The 20,879-nt window shown below is 45.6% G+C and overlaps 1 protein-coding gene across 2 annotated transcripts in view; it reads right to left on the bottom strand.

The window, feature by feature from the left end:
* Nucleotides 1–18,215, bottom strand: part of TIAM1 (TIAM Rac1 associated GEF 1) — a 407,413-nt gene extending 389,198 nt beyond the window's left edge. For both annotated transcript variants that reach the window (XM_027101391.1, XM_027101428.1), the window contains exon 1: nt 18,043–18,215. The gene's annotated coding sequence lies outside the window, so the exon portion shown is untranslated. The remainder of the gene's footprint in view (nt 1–18,042) is intronic.
* Between the last annotated feature and the right edge of the window lie 2,664 nt (nt 18,216–20,879).

The following is a 20,879-nucleotide window of genomic DNA, read 5'->3' as shown; positions in this document are numbered from 1 at the left end:
TATGTACATATATACATACATACGTGCGCTTGTGTGTGTGTGTGTATAATGGAATACTACTAAGCCATAAAAAAGAATGAAATATTGCCATTTGCAGCAACATGCATGGACCTAAGAGAATATTATACTTAGTGAAGTCAGACAGAGAAAGACAAATATTATATGACATCACTTAAATGTGGAATCTAAAAAATAATACAAATTAATCTATATACAAAATAAAAACAGACTCAGACCAAGAAAACAAACTTATGGTTACCAAGGGGAAAGGGAGGGGAGGAGGGATAAATTAGGAGTATGGGATTAACAGATACAAACTACTATACACAAAATAGACAAACAGCAAGGACCTACTGCATAGCACAGGGAACTATGTTCAGTATCTTGTAATAACCTATAATGGAAAATAATCTGAAATATATATATATAAAACTGAATCACTTTGCTGTACACCTGGAACTAACACAACATTGTAAGCTAACTATACGTCAACAAAAAGGCAAAATGAATTGAAAAAAGAAAAGTCTTCATGCTTTTAGTTAAATTGACATCTCCCTACTAAAATATATTACAGAATCTGAAAGGAGAAGGAGAAGAAGAAGAAGAATCCACGTGATACAAGGGATAGATGAAGGAGCAGAGAAGTTTCGCTTGGAAAGAGCTTCTGGAGTGAGACGGGGGGAGGCAAGACAGCCAACCACAAATGCTTATGGGGCAGGGTTGGCTGTGTCCCAACAGGACACAGCTGGCATCAACGGGAGGAGGTTTCAGGGAGACAGACCTCCATTCCCTGCAGGGAACAACTTTCTAACGATTCACTGGCTCAACCAAGGACCAGGCTGCCCAGCATCAGCCTCTTCAGACTGCCTTTTGTACCTTCCTTTGGTGTTAACAAAGGCCAGCCTGCACGTATCTCGTGTCAACCCTACAACGGGGGAGCAGGCATCACTTGGCATCACTCCACAAAGGGACAATGGAAGGGCCAGCCTCAGAAAGGGCAGGTGACTCAGCTAATACAAGTCAGAGCCAGGGCTGGAACCCAGCCTCTCTGCCTCCCGGTCTTCTGTTCTCCTCTCAGCTCCATAATGACAATGGCAGCAAAGGCTCACGTGACATTCCTCAGCCAGGGTGTCACAGAGAAGATTCTGGAGTTGGGAGGACCTTATCAATCCCTCCAACTCTAAAATCCCCATCTAGAGGCAATCACAGTAGAAGGGCAGGGAATGGTGGGGAAAGACTCCTGAGGGATGATTCTCAACAGTGATGTCAGCGTCCTCAAAACCAGCCACAACTCAAATACACGACACACTGGAAAAGGCAAGGCTATGGAGATGGCAAAAAGATCAGTGGTTGCCAGGGGCTGGGGGGAAAGAGAGATGAACAGGCAGAGCACAGAGGATTTTTAAGGCACTGAAACTACTAGATGGCACTATAATGGTAGTTATATGTCACTACACATTAATCCAAACACACAGAATGTGCACCAACCACCCGCGAGCCCTGATGTAAACTATGGATTCTAGGTAATGATGTGTCGGTGTAGATTCGTTGATTGTAACCAATGCAGCACTCTGGTGAGGGCCGTCGATCATGGGGCAGGCTGTGCATGTGTGGAGACAGGGGATATACGGAAACTCTCTCAACTTTGGCTCCATTTTGCTATGAACTAAAACTGCTCTATAAACCAAACTCTATTAACAAAAAACAAACAAAAACAAAAACTAGCCGCAACAGGTCATCTACAACCATTTCACCAGCCTGGGCATCAGAACTCTTAATGTTGCATCCCAGTCACTTTTTAAACTTTGGGTTCATAAACCCAAAGACCGGGACGTTGGAAGCTACAAAGGCTCTCGGAACAATTCTGCTTCAACCTCATTCTCTCACAGATGAGGAATCCAAAGAAAGTTCTTCCTTGTTTTTTATCTATTTTGCTCCAGAGAATGTAAAGGATTTAAGAGATAAGCCAATAATGGTGTTTTCTAAAAGCTTGAAACAATGTTCAAAATCATAAACACAAAAAGTTCAGTCTACCTGAAAAGCAAAGAGAGAGATTCTTTATTATTATGTTAACAGTAACAAAATAAAATTAAATAATTAAGACCCAGTGCAGATTAGGCATGGTGACGTTAATATACTCATATGAACTGATCAAGACTTTTTTTTTTTTTTTGATCAAAACGTTTAAAGCAGTTTTGAAACAGGAGGGAAGTGGGCAGGGCACAACCTTTGAAAGAATGACATAGCCCGAGGACATGACATAAACTGATTAGAGCCAAATGGGTCCAAGATGGCGGACAAGTCGACTTCCACTAGACCTTGAGCCTCAGTATACGCTCACTGTAACACATCAGCAAGCTAAATGACACACCCACAGGTGCCCTGACAGTTCCAAGGCCAACCAAAAGGATCAAAAAGTGGGCGGTGGCCCAATTCCTGGAAATCCCCACCCCTTCCCAAAATAGCTGGAATACTCCCCCCACTCATTAGCCTATGAAATTACCCACCCCTATAAAAACTGACAATCGCGTACCCTGGTGCCTTTCTCACCTTCTGAGATGGCCCACACTCTGTCTGTGGAATGTGTCTCTCTCTAAATAAATCCGCTTCTTACCCATCACTTTGTCTCTCACTGAATTCTTTCTGAGATGGGGCATTAAGAACCTGACCTTCATTAAGTCCTGAAACCAGGTGTGTGATGTCAGTTGGAAGACCATGGGTTTTGGCCAGGTTCCAATCCCAGCCACGTAGGTTCGAGTCCCGGCCGGGTGGGTTCAAGTGCCAATCAGGGTTTTGGTCGGGTTTGAATCCCAGCCACGTGGGTTCGAATCCCAGTCTGAGGTGCACAGTTTCAGTTTGGTAATTCAAGTCAAGAGCCATTTTTTAAATGTCATATTTAATACAAATACCATATCCTGAGAATTTAGCCTGAGAAAAACAAGTTTAAAAAAAAAAGGAAAAAAGCAAAGTATACATCAAGAACTTCAAGGAATCTTAAGATAGTGATTAAAAAAAGAAACACAACAAATATTCAATTACAGGAGGATGGTTATGTAAGTGATTAGCTCACTGGAACATGTGACCATCGTAAACAACAAGTATGGACATAACCATACTTGCTTATATTTTATATATACTACTTGTATATTTTCTTAATTGATAAAAGTTTAATACCAACTTACTTTATAAAAATCAAAAGAAAATGTCTTGAAACAGATACCATACAATTATTATTATGTGGTCTCCCTACTGACCTGAAACGACAGAAGGCATTTAAGGAAGGGATGCTATGTCAAAAACAAAGACTAACCCAAGGGATATACGTTACTTTACAAATCTGATTGCAGAAAAACTAGTTGGTTTGCCTACTTTTGTTGTTGTGGTTGTTGGTTTTGTGTGTGGTTTTTTTTTGCTGATTTCTTTCTTTTTATTTATCAATTTGCAGATACGCTGGTGCCCTAGTAAACTTCAGCGGCAACCAGTGAGGTTTGTTACGTTTTACATTATTATGAAATTTTACATATCTGATATGATTCAATGAATTGTAATTATTGTTCTTTTTTCTGAAGTCTAGATTTTTCCCATTAGTTTTTTTTTAATTTTATTGAAGTATAGTTGATTTTACAATGTTATATTAATTTCTGCTTTACAGCAAAGTGATTCAGTTATATATACATATATATATTCTTTTTCATATTCTTTTCCATTATGGTTTATCACAGGATATTGAGTACAGTTCCCTGTGCTATACAGTAGGACCTTGTTGTTTGGCCTAGTTTTAAAACTAATCACAGAATCCATTTTCTTAATGGTCCAGACATTTTGCCAATTCTTTCAGCTCAGCAGAACTTCCATCAACAAATGTCATCATCAGTTTATCCCCACGAGTAGTCTGTACCTGCGTGTAAGCACAGTTCTTTTTACATTTGTCCACTTGCTCCTTTATAGGAGTTGATAATGCAATGTCCCACGAAAAGAAACAAAATACAAAGCTGTATCTATGCAAGAGTTACAAATATGTAAAAAGGGCAGGAAAAGATAAGAAAGAACAGAGAAATACCAAAAGCAACAATGTGTTCTCATAGCAGCAATGTTGGAGAATGGCCCCTTTTAAATGTACTTGATTGTTCTTAAAACAAACATACAGCAAATAAAAATACATTTTAAAGAGTCAGCTGATCTGTGCAGCACAAAGTTCCTTTAGAAGCTCCTGCTGCCCCCGACTAGCAAATAGTTTGGCAGTGCCAAAGCAGAGGCCTGAACCCTTCTCTGATTTCAACCAGCAATTTGAGATTCACTTTCTCTAGAGCCAGTGGCCTTCATCCCTCCCTCTGTGGTCACATGCAATTAACGCTCTGCTCTCAACACTGCACCCACCACATGCTACAAGTCATCCATCAAGGGACCACCCTCCGTGAAGATCCCCTTGACCATGTGGTCCCTCTGCATATTGTGGGATGCTTTCACCTCCCAGCCACAGTCCTGCAGGCACAGGACTCCACCTCCTGCTGTTTCTACCAGCCCCCATCCCTCACTTCCACCCTCAGGCTCTTCCATTATTTTCTGCACAGAGAATTTCAGTATCCAGATATAAATTCCTCCCCCATCCATCTGCAGTCTAGGTCCTGGGCTGCTTAGCCCCGAGCCCCCATGACCCTTAACAAAGTCCAGGTATGGAACAGCTCACCTCAGAATTAAAGACATATTGGTGCAATGCTCTCGTACTTTTTGTTTTCTGGTTCCTGTTTATCCGTGGGTTCCAAACTGTGTGCCTGGATGCTTGCTCACCGCTATGGACTGAATATTTGTATCCTCTAAAAACTCACATGGTGAAGCCCTAATCCCCACTGTGATGGGGGGGGTGCAGTTTGGAGAGGTAATTAGATTTAGATCAGGTCATGATGGCGGAGCCCCCATGATGAAATATAATGTCCTTATAAAAAGAAGACAAGAGAAGAATTCTCTGTGTGTGCATGCAACAAGGAAAGGCCATTGTTGAAGGCCAACCATCTTCAAAGGTTGTTGAAGCCACAACCAGGAAGAGGGCTCTCCCCAAGAACCTGACCATTCAGGTACCCTGATCTCAGGACTTCCAGCCTCCAGAACTGTGAGAAGTAAATGTCTGATGTTTAATTCACCCAGCCTATGCTGTTTCATTACAGCAACTCGAACTAAGACACCCACCCACCCATCTTCCCCCTCAGAATGCATGCTGCCTAGTTTTCACTCTTGCTACAGCATCAGCTTCATCCTGGCTGAAGACTGCTCACCAGCAACTAAGACACCTTCTTGCCAGTGGGCCCTTGCCAGTGGGTCCTTAGGGAATATGCCTGTGCCTAGTCTCTCCTGAGTACAGCCTTTACCGCCTTAGGCTTCTCATCCCTTAGCTGCCACCTCGCAGAGCCCACCGTCTTGGCAAAGACCAGAGCACCATGCATATATCCTGATAGCGGATGTTGTAAGCTGGGGGCAAGTGTATACTAACCTATATCGAGCTCCTCCCCAGGGGCGCCATGGGCAAAACCAAGATCAATTTGGTTGAGACCCTGCCCTCAAAAAGTCTGCAGTCTAGGGTCAACCCCATTTTCATGTCCCCTCTGGGGATCCCGGAATCCACAAATCTTCCCAGGCAAACTGGGTAACTGTTCTGTCTTTGGGGCTTCTCTTCAATGTCTGTTGGGAGCGTATGATGACCTGTAATCTGCAATACCATGGTAATCACTTGCCATTTGGTGCCCGAAGATTTAGTGAGATTTCCAGCTGGGCCTCTCCACTTGGTTTCTTTGGGCTAATTGTGACCCTTCCAGGCCACGATTTTTCTTGACCATAGAGTGCGCTTAGTAGGACCTTTCTTGAAGTGATTGTGAAATCCAAATGACAAACTTTTGAGAAGACTTTCCAGGAGAAAAAAAAAAAAAGTTTGCAGCCTAGGAGAAGTGTTCACAGAGACACAGACTATGATAACACACCTAAAAGAGCCATTAGGGAATTCCCTGATGGTCCAGTGGTTAGGACTCAGCACTTTCACTGCGGGGGCCCGAGTTCGATCCCTGGTCAGGGAATTAAGATCCTGCAAGCCGTGTGGCACAGCCATAAATAAATAAATAAATAAATAAAATAAAAGAACCACTAAACACTAGAACATCAAGGAAACGGCATAAGGATGGCTGATTTCAACCAGACCTGGAAGAAGGGCAAGCAAAGATAGGAACAGTCCAGATCTAGACACAATGCATGCAAAAAAATGAGAATAGGATACATCCCAGGGCAAACAGGACTCCTGTTTCACTGGCTCTAAGTATTTGAGAAAGGAGGCCTGAGAGATAAAATGGGAAAGCAGGGCTGGGACCAAAGGACTAGATAGAGTCTTTGAAAGCTTAAAACACATGGTGACATATCAGAGCTAAGCTTTAGGAAAGTCACATTTCTCAGCAGTAAGTACACACCCATATTACATGTTCTTAAGTGATTTTAACGGCAGTCTAATGGAGTGGTTGGACATCCTTGTGGGTTAAACTGTGTCCCCCAAAAAGATATGTTTAAGCCCTAACCTGTAGTAACTGTGACTATGACCTTATTTGGAAATTGGGTCTTTGCAGACATAGTCAAGTTAAGATGAGGTCATATAGGATTAGGATGGGTCCTACATCCAATAATTTGTATCTTAATAGAGAGAGGAAGAGATTTAGAAACAGACACACAGCCACAAGAGAAGATGGCCGTGTGAAGAAGGAGGCTGAGATTGGAGTGATGTCACAAGCCCAGGAATGCCAACGGCCTGCAGAAGCTGAAAAAGGCAAGGAAAGATTCTACCCTGGAACCTTTGGAGAGAACGTGGCCTTGCCAACATCTTGATTTTGAACATCCAGCACTATGGGAGAATAAATGTCTATTGTCTTAGGTCATCCAGTTTGAGGCACCTTTTACTAGCAGCCCCTGCACAAACATGAATTAAGCTTGACTTGAAAATCATCAGTGCTTTAGGACCTTCAGAGAAGATGGGCTAGTTCATGAACAAGGAAGCAATCCTAGAGAAAAACTGAGGTCATGAGGCACAACTGTGATTGGAACTGTGGATGTAAGACTACTGTCCAAGGGGAAAGGAGTATAAAGACAGGGGTGCAGTCAACCCTCGAAGGTCAACAACTCTCTGATGATGGAGGGTCTGGGTTCAATCCTATCCTGATAGGATCAGTCAACAATGGGGCTAATCCTTCCATTGATATTTAATCCCTGGGATTCTTGGCTGCCCCCATGGGCTTTCTCATCTTTGTTCTTTCCAGGGCCAGAATCCACAGTCTTTATTCTTCCCGAAATCCTAACTTTTGAGAAGACACTTCGCTATTAATCCCCATGTGTAAGTGGATTACAAAAAAAAAAAAAAAAAAAATTGGGAGATTAAGTTTCTACTACTTGCCACCTACCCAAAGATGAATGTGTATTTAATTAATGCAATTTTTTTCTGATTATACTATTAACCCGTACTGATTGTAAAGTCTTTCAGTTAGAGAAAACTATGCCTAGGAAAATAAGATTTGCACTTACCTTCAACACTAAAAGACATTCGTTGTTGCTATTTGGCTATATTTACTATTGGTATCTGATGTATTTAAGAGAAATACTTTATAATTAAAGAAAAAAAAACTTTGAAGATGAGTTATTTGGGAAGAATCATCCGGACAGACAAAGAAAGTGTAAGGAAAAACCCACAGAATGTCTGAGAAAAATGGAGAAGGGTGAGCCCAGGTAATCAAAGGCCATTAACCATTTTAACACTGCCAGAGGCCAGAGAGATTTTATTCAAACTAAAGGAGGAAATTCAAAAACATGACTCTCACAGCATCCTTAAGTTAGATGAAATACTCAGGGCATTAAACTATCAAACTTGACTCATGTCCTAATTAAGCTGTCCACTTCAGAATTCCACCAAATAACTTTTCCATGATGGAAACCTTAATATTTAAGGTACGTTACTATCTCCTTATGAGAGTTCCCTTTTTTCCCAAATTATGGTTTTCTAGCAACCATAACACAGCAACCAAGACCATACCTTCTGCCCTTGGTACCAGTCTCCCCAAAGAGCTGTATGTATAGACCTGCACGTATAACCCTTGGCTGTCTTAGCTGTGGCTGGGCCCCAGAATGTTGGAGGAGCTGGGTCCATATGCTGTAATAATGTCCAGACGTTATACATGGCCAATTGCTAGTTGCTAGCAGGCCTATAAATTCACTTTTCATAAGTTAGATGGGATTCAGAACTGCTGTATCACGGGCTAAAAAGACACAAATTACTGCAATTAAAATTCAGAGGCTATCTGTGAGGAATAATTTCAGCCCTTCTCACTCAAATAAGCTACATTAACTAGTCCTGGTTTAAAGAACAGGCCGTTCCCTTGCACCTCTAAAGACTCTGAGGTCCTCAACTAATCTGCAGCACCTACCAAAAACGTCCATCTGCTTTTGACCCTATTTCCTCCAAGAAAGAGAAGGTCATTTGGGTTCTCTTACTTGAACTGAGCTGAAATCATGCCACAGGCTCCCACAAACCTTTTTCTTTAAGGTAATTTAAATGCTTTGATCCAACTGGTGAGCGGTCACAGGACCAAAGTTGCAGGCATTCAAGGCATTCGATCCCCAAATTAAAGCAATTAACTGTCAAAGAAGGGAAGGAAAAAATAAGGAAAAAAACCACAGGATTCATTTTTTCAATCAATTTTAAAACAATTAGATTGTTAAATTGTTTAGGTTAAGTGAAAACCATAGTTATGAGGCTTAATTTTTTAAATGACAATGAAATGTTAAAGTTTCAGTGGCATAACTGTAGAATTGAAATAATTTCTAATCAGACGTTTCAAGGTGAGATAATTATTCCAACATTCATAAGACTTTTTCTAAAACCTCACAGTAGATCTTGCGCTGCACTTGGAACATTTTTTCTAAAACTATTTTTCATGCTCCACAAGCTGCTTAAGAAGAGGAACATTATAATTATCAGCCTGCAAATATTTTTCCCTCCCATAACAGGGACCAGAGCAGAATTCAGGGAACAGTTATTAGCAACATCCGGAAGCCTTTAAATACTGGAACTTAGTCATGCACTGAGAAGCCCAAAACGCCTGAAATTATTACCCAATTTTTTAGAACTCTGTATGAAAAAAGAAAGACACTTTATTAATTTAATTCCCGCTAAAATAATAACCAGAGTGTTTAAAATAACCAAAATAATCTGATGCCTCAAGATAGCTAGCTTCCAAATATCTACAAAACATAAGCTCCTTTTCTATGTAAAGAAACTTAAATAGGCAGATCTCTAACAGTATTTGTGTCTTTTGAATGCAGGGTTTCCCAACCTCAGCACCACTGACTATGGACCAGATAATTCTTCGCCTGGGGAACTGCCCCATGCATTGCTGGATGTTAGCAACATACCTGGCCTGTACCAGCTAAGATGCCAGGTATCTCCTTGCTTCTAGGCAGATGCTAGGTACTTCTCCAGTAGAACAAACAAAAATATCTCCAGACATTTCCAAATGTTGCCTGGTGAGCAAAATTGGCCCCAGTTAAGAACCCCTGTCCTAACATAACACAATAAAAAATATTTCAACCAACAAAAAAAATTTTTCACCCAAAAGCTGATACCCAAAGACAGCTCCCTTTCAAGTCACCTTGGAAATATACCCTTCCGCAGCTTTGGTAAATAAATTAAATAACTCAGTCATTCACACAGTTTTTAAAGTAAACAAAGTATTGCTCTTTTTTTTAATGTGAAATCAGAGATTTAAAATATAATGTCTCTCCAGTGCTTCTTTTCTCAATCTATAACTTAAGTCATGCCAGTATAGCTATAGAAAATATGAAACTAGTATAGCCTGGCTATGGAGTGCAAAGTTGACAGTTATTGACAGTCATAACTAAGCAAACACCTTTATTGCTCTTCAGCTTTTCAAAAGCAAACAGTATGTAAAGGATGCCATCAGAAAAGTGAAATGATTATCTACAGAATGAAGAAAATGTTTGCAAATCATATATCTGACAAGGAACTTATATCTAGAATATGCAAAGAATCCTCACAATTTAAGAGACAGAAACCAAATTTTAAAATGAACAAAGGGTCTGAACAGACATTTATCCAAAGAAAATACACAATTAGCCAACGAGCACATGAAAAGATGCTCAACATTATTAGGTACCAGGGAAATGCAAATCAAAACCGAAAGGAGATAGCTCCTATCACCCACTAGGATGACCACAAACAAAAAAACAGGTAATAATAAATGCAAGGATATGGAGAAACTGGAATCTTCATTCACTGCTAGTGGGAATGTAAGATGGTACAGTCACTTTGGAAAACAATCTAGCAGTTCCTCAGAAGTTTAAACATAGAATTACCATATGACCCAGCAATTCCACTCCTAGGTATATACCAAAAAGAATTTAAAACAAGTATTCAAACAAATATTTGTACACTAACGTTTACAGCAGCAACTATTCACAATAGTCAACAGGTGGAAATAACCCAAATGCCCATCAACTGATGAATGAATATAAATAGAATGTGGTATATCCATACAATGAAATATTGTTCATCAATAAAAAGTAATGAAGTACTGACATGCCACAACATGGAAGACCCTTGAAAACATTATGCTGATAGAAGATAGTCACAAAAGACCACATATTATATGATTCCATTTATATGTGATGTCCAGAGTAGGCAAATCTACAGAGACGGAATATAGATTAGTGGTTACTGGAGGCTGGCGGGATGAGTATGGAAGGGAAGCAAGTGATAACGGATGTGGGTTTCCTTTGGAGTTGATGAAAATGTTCTAAAATTGATTACAGTGATGGCTGCTAAACTCTGTAAATATACCAAAACCCACTGAACTGTACACTTTAAAGAACTGAATTGCATAGTATGTAAATCATATCTTAATAAAGCCATTATCAAAACAAAAAATAGACAAGGCACAGAAGACTTCGTCGTGCTTATCGTGCTTATAGAACACAATCTCACCAACCCTGACATCTGACAGAAGCTGTAGGTATAACAGGAAGGGAAGGGGAGAGGAAAGATAGGTCAGGACACTGATATTCTCATTTTACAAAGGGGAAGGAGGTAAGAGTCCCTGTCATTGGTTGATGGAACTAAATGAGTCCATATAAGTAACAAAGATTGAACTATAAATATAATCATAAAAATCTGGAGAATAAAGGAAATAAGAAGCAATAAGTAAGCTAAATTGTCATTTATCAGAACAGGAAGTCAATAAATAAAAGTGGCATAAACAGATTATTTAGTGATATAAAGACAACCTGTAGAAATAAAAACAAAAATGAACAGAAGTGATTATTTCTGGAGAGTACAGGAGTGGGCGGAAAAAAAAACAAAATGGGGACAGAACATGTTCTTCACGACAAGCTCATCTATCCTATTAGTTTGTTAATACTACATGGAATCATTACTTTGCACATCGTTTTCAGAAACAAATCAAACTTGGCATTACTTGAGTTGAAGAATCCACGCAAAATAAGAATATACTTGACGTCAGGAAAAATACTGAAGTGGGTCATCATCCCTGAGTGAAACTGTGATTTCAATATATTACAGCAAAATTGACTCACGTTTCATAGACAAGGACTGCATCCCTAGTTAGGCAGTTTGGAAATGTATGTTAGATCCTTAAGAGAACAAGAAAAACATACAGAGCCCCTACCCTCTCTGTGGCAGTTACCAAGCGTCATAAGGCCAGAGCTTCACCATGGCAAGAATATTCAAAAGTCCTAACAACTTTTGGATCCAAAGACTTTTTCAATGAAAGAAAGCACATAGGGCATTCTCAGGACACAGCAGGATTTCCCAACTGGAAAAGTATACTACACAGTTACTTAAACATAATCAGGGTTACAATTCTGACACTTGGAACTCAAGATTCCAGGCAGCCAAACTGGGGCTGAGAATGTCAGATGGTAGAATTAGTCATGAAGCCAGGCAACAGGCATGACCAGGAGTGACCAGGGTACCCCAGAGATCTAGGGGCCTTACAGGTATGGAAAGGGACTCCATGGTTATCAGAACCCAGGGGGCTACAGCACGATAAAGAACTTGCCCCCCACATTCCCACTCTCCATGGATATCCTTGTGTGTGTGTGAGGAGATCAAGGTGCACATTTTGGGGAATTGGTGGTCCAGGGGTTAGGACTCGACACTTTCACTGCCGAGGGCTCGGGTTCAATCCCTGGTCAGGGAACTAAGATCCCACTAGCCATGCCGTGCAGCCAAACAAAAGATGAACATTTTGCAAAAGAGACCAAAACTAACACATTAGCTCAGTAGTTAGGTCAGGCTCCTGTTAAGTCCAGAAAAACCAAAATGCACATCTGAAGGTCATGGCGAGAATAAACCACAGTTCTGAGTCTCTAAAACACTGCCCCCAAATCAAGTGGGAACCAGCTAATGAGTTCCTGACTCTCTTAGATATTCCTGCTCAAAATCTTCTTTTGCCCAGAATGCGGCCAAGCGCTCTGTGCCCTGTGCAGGAGATGCAGTTGGGTCATAAGAGATCTTGTCCCCAGGATCTGAGAAACCCTGGGATGGTCAGGCTTTGGGCTGGAATCTCTCCCGCAAAGACCCAGGGGGCCACCCACGTGGCTGGGGGAAAGGGGAGGCAAAGCAGACCCCCTCCGGAGGGCCCTTCAGATTCAACCTGCAGACCTGAGGCCCACCTTCTCTTCTGAAAAGCAAGCGGAAAACCCCATCCACTCCACTTCCGTGGTCCTGACAGCTCCACAGGGAGGACTCCCAAACCCAGGACTCCCCCTGGCTTCCCGTCCCCCAGAGTTGACCTGGTGACTTTCCATTATCCCCTCCACAGAGGGCAGAGGAAGCCAGGAGCAGGAACTAGAATGGATCTGTGTTTACGAGGTGAGCATCTCCTGGCCCAGGAGGAGGGAGGTTAGGCAGGGTATCCTGTCTCCTCCACAGCCACAGAGAACTGTGTTTGGGGTTTTTAAGGACAAGCAACTGAATCTCCTTCGCCTATCCGCCATCCACTCCCCGCCCACCCCAAGCCAAGCTTGGTCCCAGGTCCACTGTCTCCCAGTCACGCATCTCCTCACACACCTGTACACTCACCTCTACACTCATCCTTTGGTCTTTAATAAAATCCTCCTGTAGAAGCTGGAATTAAATAATGCAGGGGGATACTGTTTTGTTTTGTTTTTTAACCAAAGACACTTTCCTCCTCCCTTTCACTTCTCCTCCTTCATGAATTCAAAGTGGCCCGAGCCAGAACACACGCGGTACCTTCTTGCTTGGCTCCAAAATGCTACATCCAAGTCTCCCTTTACGGAAAGAAACTCCGCGACAGCACCAAAGCTCAAAGGGCCTCGGCCCATTCAGAAACTGAGGATGCGCTCAACTGAAAGCACCTTCCCTCCCACGTGGTCTTCACTGAATCATCACTCTTTGTTCAGCACCCTTTGGATGCACACAATTGATTGGCTCTTATATTGTGCCAGGTTTTTTTTTTTTTTGCTGCTATTTCAGTGAACTGAGACCCCACTTGCAGCCAAACGCAAGGCTCTGAGCTCAGCCTCGGCCCAACGAGGGAAGAATCTCTCTCCACCTAGCAAGAGCTCCAAGGTCTTCTAGAAGAATCTCACACGAGTCCAGGAGGAATCGCTCCATACCCACAGTCTAGGCCTTTGTGAATGTCTTAATGAGGTCCCTGGAGACCACAGGAACAATGAAAGTCTTAGGCTAGAGGGGTGTGGAGGGTGGGAAGGGGATGGAAGGGGAAAACCCACCTAACTACCTAACTATTAATATTTTGTACCTTTTACACTAGAGCATTGTTTTATTTTCCAAAAACTTTGTTCCTGGCTGAGTATTGCTTTATTTTTTGAATGCCTCCTTTATTTAATTAAAACAAAGAAATTTAAATAAGGGATTTGGCCTACAATGATGATAGTTTTTTTAAAAAACACAGGAATTATTATATAAAACTAAATATTTAGAGATGAAGTGACCTGAAGTTTAGAATTGTGAAAAACAGAAGAATTTGGCTGGGGGCCTTGCAAATCTGTTTCTTCTGGTCCCATAGTGACGGGGGGCGGGAAAGAAGGGGGACATGGAAACATACACTCTACCCATTTGCTTAATTTAGAAAGGAAAATGAATATGTATATATACATATATGTATAAACACACACACATCCCCAGTGAAACACTGTTTTAGACACGGGAGTCCAAATGACTGGACACAGTGAAAATAAGGCTCTTTCTCATCCACAGGCCTGCACCTAGGGATTCAGGAATTCCACAGGACCCCCTGTACACTGCCCACTGGAACCAAATTCTCTCTCTGCCTTCTCACCCTCAAGCCACCTGAGTCTCAGGCAGAAGCTGCCTGCCATCACCGGCTTCTAGGCAAGGCTTGGATGTGATTCCCACGCTCTTACCTGCATTCCTCATTTGGGAAAGCATAGGCTTGAAGTTCGCATCTATTAAAGTGCTGTCTCACAATACGCGTCTCCTTCAGGCAGTAAGTAACCTCCTTGCATTGCGGAAGGGAAAGGAGAGGTGTTACCACGCGCACCTAGCAGGCCCTCAGCAAAGCTTTGGGAAGAAATTTCCGCCCAGGCGCTCCAGAACGCCCGGGGTACTGACCGCTCATCAGAACTCCAGGAATTTGGTGCGGAACATGGGGGAGACAGGCCAGCACCAAGTCTTCTTTCTGGTCTTAGACGGGGAGGGGAAGAGTGGGGACCTGGGAGAGACAACTGCAGGGGCAAAGGAGAGGAAGTCTTTGTCCTAGCTCTTTGGATGTGCATTAGAGTGCAGTTAAATGGTCGGCTAATGAGATTTCCTGACCACGTGCTCCCTTTTAAGTCCAGGCCCCCAACTGATTTGATCCCCAGGCAGCAGCAGGGGGCAAAGCTGCCTTCAAGCATCCCTAAGGGCCAGAGAATTCCCAGAACAAGTGCAGGAAGGATCAGAATCATTTCTGCGACTGGGATTTTATTTTATCTTTTTATTAATTAATTTATTTATTTTTGGCTGTGTTGGGTCTTTTGTTTCTGTGCCAGGGCTTTCTCTAGTTGCGGCAAGCGAGGGCCACTCTTCATCGCGGTGCGCGGGCTTCTCACCATCGCAGCCTCTCCTGTTGCGGAGCACAGGCTCCAGACACGCAGGCTCAGTAGTTGTGGCTCACGGGCCTAGTTGCTCCGAGGCATGTGGGATCTTCCCAGACCAGGGCTCGAACCCGTGTCCCCTGCATTGGCAGGCAGATTCTCAACCACTGTGCCACCAGGGAAGCCCTGCGACTGGGATTTTAAATAAATAGGTTATCACGTTTATCCACTGGCATCCAGCAATAATGCTACTGACCCCGTGGCTTGTGTGAGGCAGCCTCCACTTGGGGTGACTGAGGTAGGCCCAGGGGAGCAGAGGGTGTGGAGAACATTCCCTGTGGGCTTATCTCCCACTGGACAAACTGCAAGTCCCTCACCTACTTCTTGTTTGTTTGTTTGCTTGTTTTGGTCAGTAAAGGCCCCTGGGATCTACGTTCAATGAGGTGTTATTGACCCAACTCAATAATTTGCTCCAACAGGCAAAAGGGTGTTGTAACGAGAAGCATTTTTTTTCAGTACCTTATTCTGTAGCCAAGCCTGAGATGGTCTTTTTCAAACTATTTATTCATCTGATTATAGGTTACGGAGGGGCTTTTCTTGTTTTCGTTTTTTCCTGTCTGAAACTGGCTTCTCTCTTTGCCTGAAGGAAATCAGCAGTGCTGATGGAGCAAAGGAAAAACAAGTCAAAACACATTGACAGCATTTTGAAGATATTCAATGAAATCAATTCTCCTCTTCTACTTTCCCTAGTTAGACAACAGCCTCCTTCTAAGGTATATTTCTCTTCTATTCAAAGATAATTACCCAGGAACTTCGGTGTTTACCACTCCAAGACAACCTCCCTGGCGGAGTTTTACGGTGGGGTACAAAAGAGCATATTCTAGAAACCAGCGATTTACCAAACTTCTGCTACAAGACACAGCTCAAATTTCACTTCTACCAGGAAGTACTCCCTCCCAGCCTCCAGGTATCTCTTTGTTCAAACCTCCCTCCATCCGGGTATTATTCACTTTGCACAGCGGCCATTGGTTCAGCGGCAACCACTTCCCACCTGGACAAGGTTTCCTCCTCCAAACCCAGGCCTGGGTCTCAGCAGAGCCTTAAGGAAGAAGGAAGGAAGAAGAAACTAAAACCTAATGGAAATTCAAATACAAAAGAAAAGAGCTGTAAGCGATTAGATAAGTAGAGTGAAACCTAAGAGCAAGTAAAACAAGCCCTGTTTGAAGCTGAAAACAGCAATCCCTCATGCTTTTTAAAATAAAATAGGAGTTGGGAAAATGGAAAACTGCAGAAAGGGGAAGAGACAAGGGGCCATCCTCTGCAACAGATTCCCTCTAACAGGGAAACATTGTTCCAGTGTTCCGTACGTAGCAGTCACTGCGCCAGTTGATTTATATTGTCGTTTAACTCCCACTCCCACTCCCACAAATAGGGATACACATTATCCCCACTTTACAGACCCAGAAACTGAGACGCAGGGCGATTAAGTAGCTCGGTCTGGAACAGATCACCCAGCTCGTGAGTGACGCTGAGCAGGCACTGGAAGCAGAGTTTTTGACCTCAGCGCCCAGGCTCTCAACCTCTGTTCCAGCTCAAACAAAGTGGACGCCAAGTCAGCACGCGCGGGTAACCCGATCCGCTCTGAGTGAAGAATGCCCCACAGCTGCTCCGCGGGGCTGCGTGGGTACCACTGAAACGGGCACGGATTGGCCAGCGTCCCCAAGGGCTCGCGCGCGTCCTTCAAGACTTGCTAACACGCAGGAAAAGGCAGACTCGGAATCCACCTGGACCGGCTTGGGAACGAGCCCAGAGGATGCCACTGGAAGGGAGGTGAGCGTGGCTTAGTCAAGCGCCCCGACGGCCGCCAATGCGAGAGGGCCTCTGGGTGTAGGGAGCCTGGGAATGCAGTGCGCAGCGGGGACTGGGCACGAAGGCGCCGTCTGGGCGTCTATTCCCCGCAGCATCTCGCCAGGAGGCCCGGGGAGGGGGCGTCACCTGACAGCATGCACCAACTTCTCCCAGCTCGGAGGGGGGCTCGCGGCGGCAGCCGGGGGAGCGCAGCGCGCAGCTCTCGCCCAATGGCGAGGTCTGTAAACAAAAGCGGGCCCCACGCGGGTCCCCAGCTGGGCGATGAGCGGAGCGGCGCAGCGCAGCAGCATCCGAGCGGCCGAGCCTGCAAGAGAGCTAGGCGGGACGGCGATCCGGCGCGGGGACCCGACGCACAGCCCCCAGGATCCCGCGCCCGGACGAGTCATTGTCTGCGCTCGCGCAGGAGGCCGCTTTAAATGTCCCCTCCCAGGTCTGCGGCGGGTCCCCGGCCCTGTGTGCCAACCCCCAGGCTCTCCGCCCCGTGAGTCGGGTCCCGAGCGTGACACGGATAGCCAAGGTGACCGCCCAGTCAGCGTCGCCGAAAACCCAGGCCTGGAGGTGCCCAAGTCAGGGACGGAGACACACACAGAGAGACACACGCAAGCACACGCACGCCCTCCCCGAAGTTGATAAAAATCAGCCGACAAATACAAAGTGCCGCCGCCGCCGCAGGTCAACGCTGACCTCCTGCTGCCGGGAAGACCGAATGCCAACGCCTGGACACTGTCACTTCCATTCGGCGCCAGGCACCTCACCTGGGAGCCACTGGCTCGTCTCCCTCCTGACTGCTCCCTCGAGCGAAGGATGTCTCCCCTTGCCTCCCCTCGCCAGCTCCCCACCTCCCAAGTGTGGGATCGCCAAAACAATACGAGTAAAGCCCAATCGGGGGGAGCTAGGACCCGCCGGGAGCCCCAATGTGCCGGAGACTGGGGTCAGGACGTGCCCGTCACGGGCAGAGAGGCTCCGGGCGTCCTCACTGCCGTCCCTCGGGGCGGCTCCAGCCGGCCGGCCGGCACTCCCCAGGCTCGCGGTACTCACCCGCGACGTTCGTCCCGGATCTCCGCCAGGGGGCCAGGGACAATGCGGGGCCGCGGGGCTCCGGGGGCTGCGGACACAGAGGCGTTCGCGGCGCTGCAGAGCTGCGCGCCCGACGGCGGCGGCGCTGCTCTGCCCGGCCTCGCTTCGGCCCCTTAGCCAGTCTGCCAATGGGAGCTGTCAGGGTGCCTCCGCCAGCCGCCTAGGGGGCGGGTCCGTGGAAGCCCGTGGGAAACCGAGTTCCGATTGGTCCGCCTGACAATCGCTCCGCCTCCGGACAGCCAATCAGAGACGGCGGACACAGGAGCGGGGCGTTCGGAGTTGGGCTGGAGAGTGACAACAGGCGCACGCTGGGCACCCGGGCTGCATCCCCGCCCGCGGCACGCGGCCGGAGAGGTTCCCCCGCCACGCACGCCGGGATTGCCTTCCCACTAGGCTCCGGCGGCGCGGCTTGGGGAGAGCAGGGGAAGGCAGCGGAGGCGCGGCGGCTGGGGAACAGCGAGGAAGCCCCTAACAAAGCAGCTCTGGGAGGGCCGAGCGGCCTCCGCCTCCTCCCGCAATAGGTCCGCGAAGCTGCCTGTCACTGTGCATAGGTGGAGGTGGCCAATGACGTAGAGAGAAGGAGCTCGAGTTGGCGCGCGCGCGCGCGCGCGGCTCGGTATCAGTGGGATTGGTCCGAGGTAAAGGATTTTCCTGCCACCTAAGGCGGAGAGGAAAGAAGAACGGAACGGGGGGAGGGGAAGAGCCAAAAAACGTTGTACCTGCGACACGTGGTCTGGCTTGGGAGGCGTGTGCCTGACTCTAGGGGGAGACAGGAACTTTTGGACGAGAAGAAAAAACCCTAAGGTTTTCTTCCTGTGGATGCTGGGAGATGTTAGACGCTAACCAAGCTCCAGGTAGGGCACGGTGGCCTTAACCGAATCCTGGGGAGTCCAGGACTCACCGGGTTGACTCATCTTGCCCAGCAAGTACACTTGAAATCACAGGCTCACATTCACCTACTGAGCAGTATGCGACTCGGGCTAAATTCACACAGACCTGCCTCCTGGTCTCTTCTGTAAAATCCGGAAACGATGTTTGCCATTTACCTTTGGCGAGACTGTGAGGAAGAGGAAACCCGGACTCCGGCAGAAGAGACGCTAACGAAATCTCTTCCCCACACCCGTCAGTGCTTCCTCCTCGCCTTAAGAGCTTTGGACACCACCATTAAGAACAAAGGCTGGGGTGAATATTCACTACAACCTGATTCAGTGGACCCAGTCGCCCTGAGGGAGGGGGGAGGCCTGTGCCCCTGAGGTTATCTGGCTGAAAACAAAAAGAATCCGCAAAAAGAAATGCCTGTGTCCTAGAGCATAAAACTCAACTGGAACACTGGAAGTCATCCTTGACTTCTCTTCCCTCCTCCTTCTCCCATCTCTTCTAGCCTCCTCCTAAATCCACGCCGTCTTCCCCAATGCTTTCTCCCCCAACCGCATCAAAGGTCTCCCATCTCTTTCCACCCCGGGCCTTGCCTCCTGAAATCTACTCTCCACACTTTCCACTTGGCAAAATCATCCCTCTAAACAGAAAAATCTCATTGTGCTCTCTCCCTTCTGGGTCTCCTCCTTTTGCCCAGAGCCCGCCCCACTCCCCACCCCACCCTCACACTTTCCCTTCACTTGACTAATTCCCACCCATTCTCCAGATCCTAGCTTAACAGCCAGTGCATCCATGCAGCAGACTTTTGCTGAACTCCAACTGCAGCATACGGTCTTGTAGATACTGGAAACCTGCCGAATCCAGTTAAGGTCAGGCACCCATATCTCCTACCCCCAGTCCTCCCACCAACCCCTGTATTAAAGGAGGCTGAAATTACCAGTTAATTATGGTCTCCTCCACCAGCACAGCACTTCACCGGATCCAGATTCTTAGCTACCTTGCTCTCTGCTGTATCCCAGTGCCTATCACCGTACCTGGCACATTTGGGGCTCTCAAAAATACTTATCAATGAATTATAGAGGCGCAAAAAAAAGAAGCAAGAGCTTTAAAGATCCGAAATGTTTCTAAAACATCAGTTTGAGAAGAATGGTTAGGATAGTAGATCTCAGAGTGATATGTCCACCAGGTCCCATAATGGGTATTGCAAGAATGTTGAGTGAAGTCTGAGAGATTTTCCAAAAGACACACTTTCAAAGAAAGACCTCATCTCAGCCAAGACCTTGCCCAGACTTCTCAATGGAGAGTCATTCCTTTGTGAAGCTTTCCATCCCAGGAGAAAGAGCAATTTCTTAACCTATTACAAGCCACCATCTTGGAAGGGGAATATATATATGAGAAACACACACACACACGCCAACACCAAGACTATTGCATGTCAGAGAAAGCAATCTTTGTTTTATTATGCCTCTGATACTTGGGTTTCTGGTACAGCAGCTGAAATTATATTTAAATAATATAATGAGTATCTGTCACTTGTAACTCCCCTCCCCCCGAAAATTATTTCTTCTCTGCCTCACTGAGGTCTACTGCCATCATGGCCCTCCTGTTAAGGAGGTAACATGGTTGCAAGACAGCTTCAGATGAGTCCTCAGAGTGGCCATCTGATTGCCTTGGGCATAGCTCTTTCTGCTCCTAAGAAATCGGAAAAGCGGTGGAGAGGAAAAACTCTGGAGTTACACTGGCTGGTTTGAATCCAAGCTCCACCGCTTTCCACCTCCAGAGCCTTGTGCAAGTTATTTAATCTTTTGTAAGCCTCGCTTTTTCATTCTGTAAAACAGGAGTAATACCACCTAATCCACAAGGATGTTGAAGGGATTAAAAAGAAGTCGCACAGCACACAGTATGCACTCATATAAGTTAGC

This window comes from Aethalodelphis obliquidens, unplaced genomic scaffold (assembly GCF_003676395.1).
Source record: "Aethalodelphis obliquidens isolate GAN/ISIS:26980383/991018 unplaced genomic scaffold, ASM367639v1 scaffold1, whole genome shotgun sequence".
NCBI lineage: Eukaryota > Metazoa > Chordata > Mammalia > Artiodactyla > Delphinidae > Aethalodelphis > Aethalodelphis obliquidens.
Note: the sequence above shows the minus strand (reverse complement) of the source record. Positions and strands in the feature narration are given on the sequence as shown.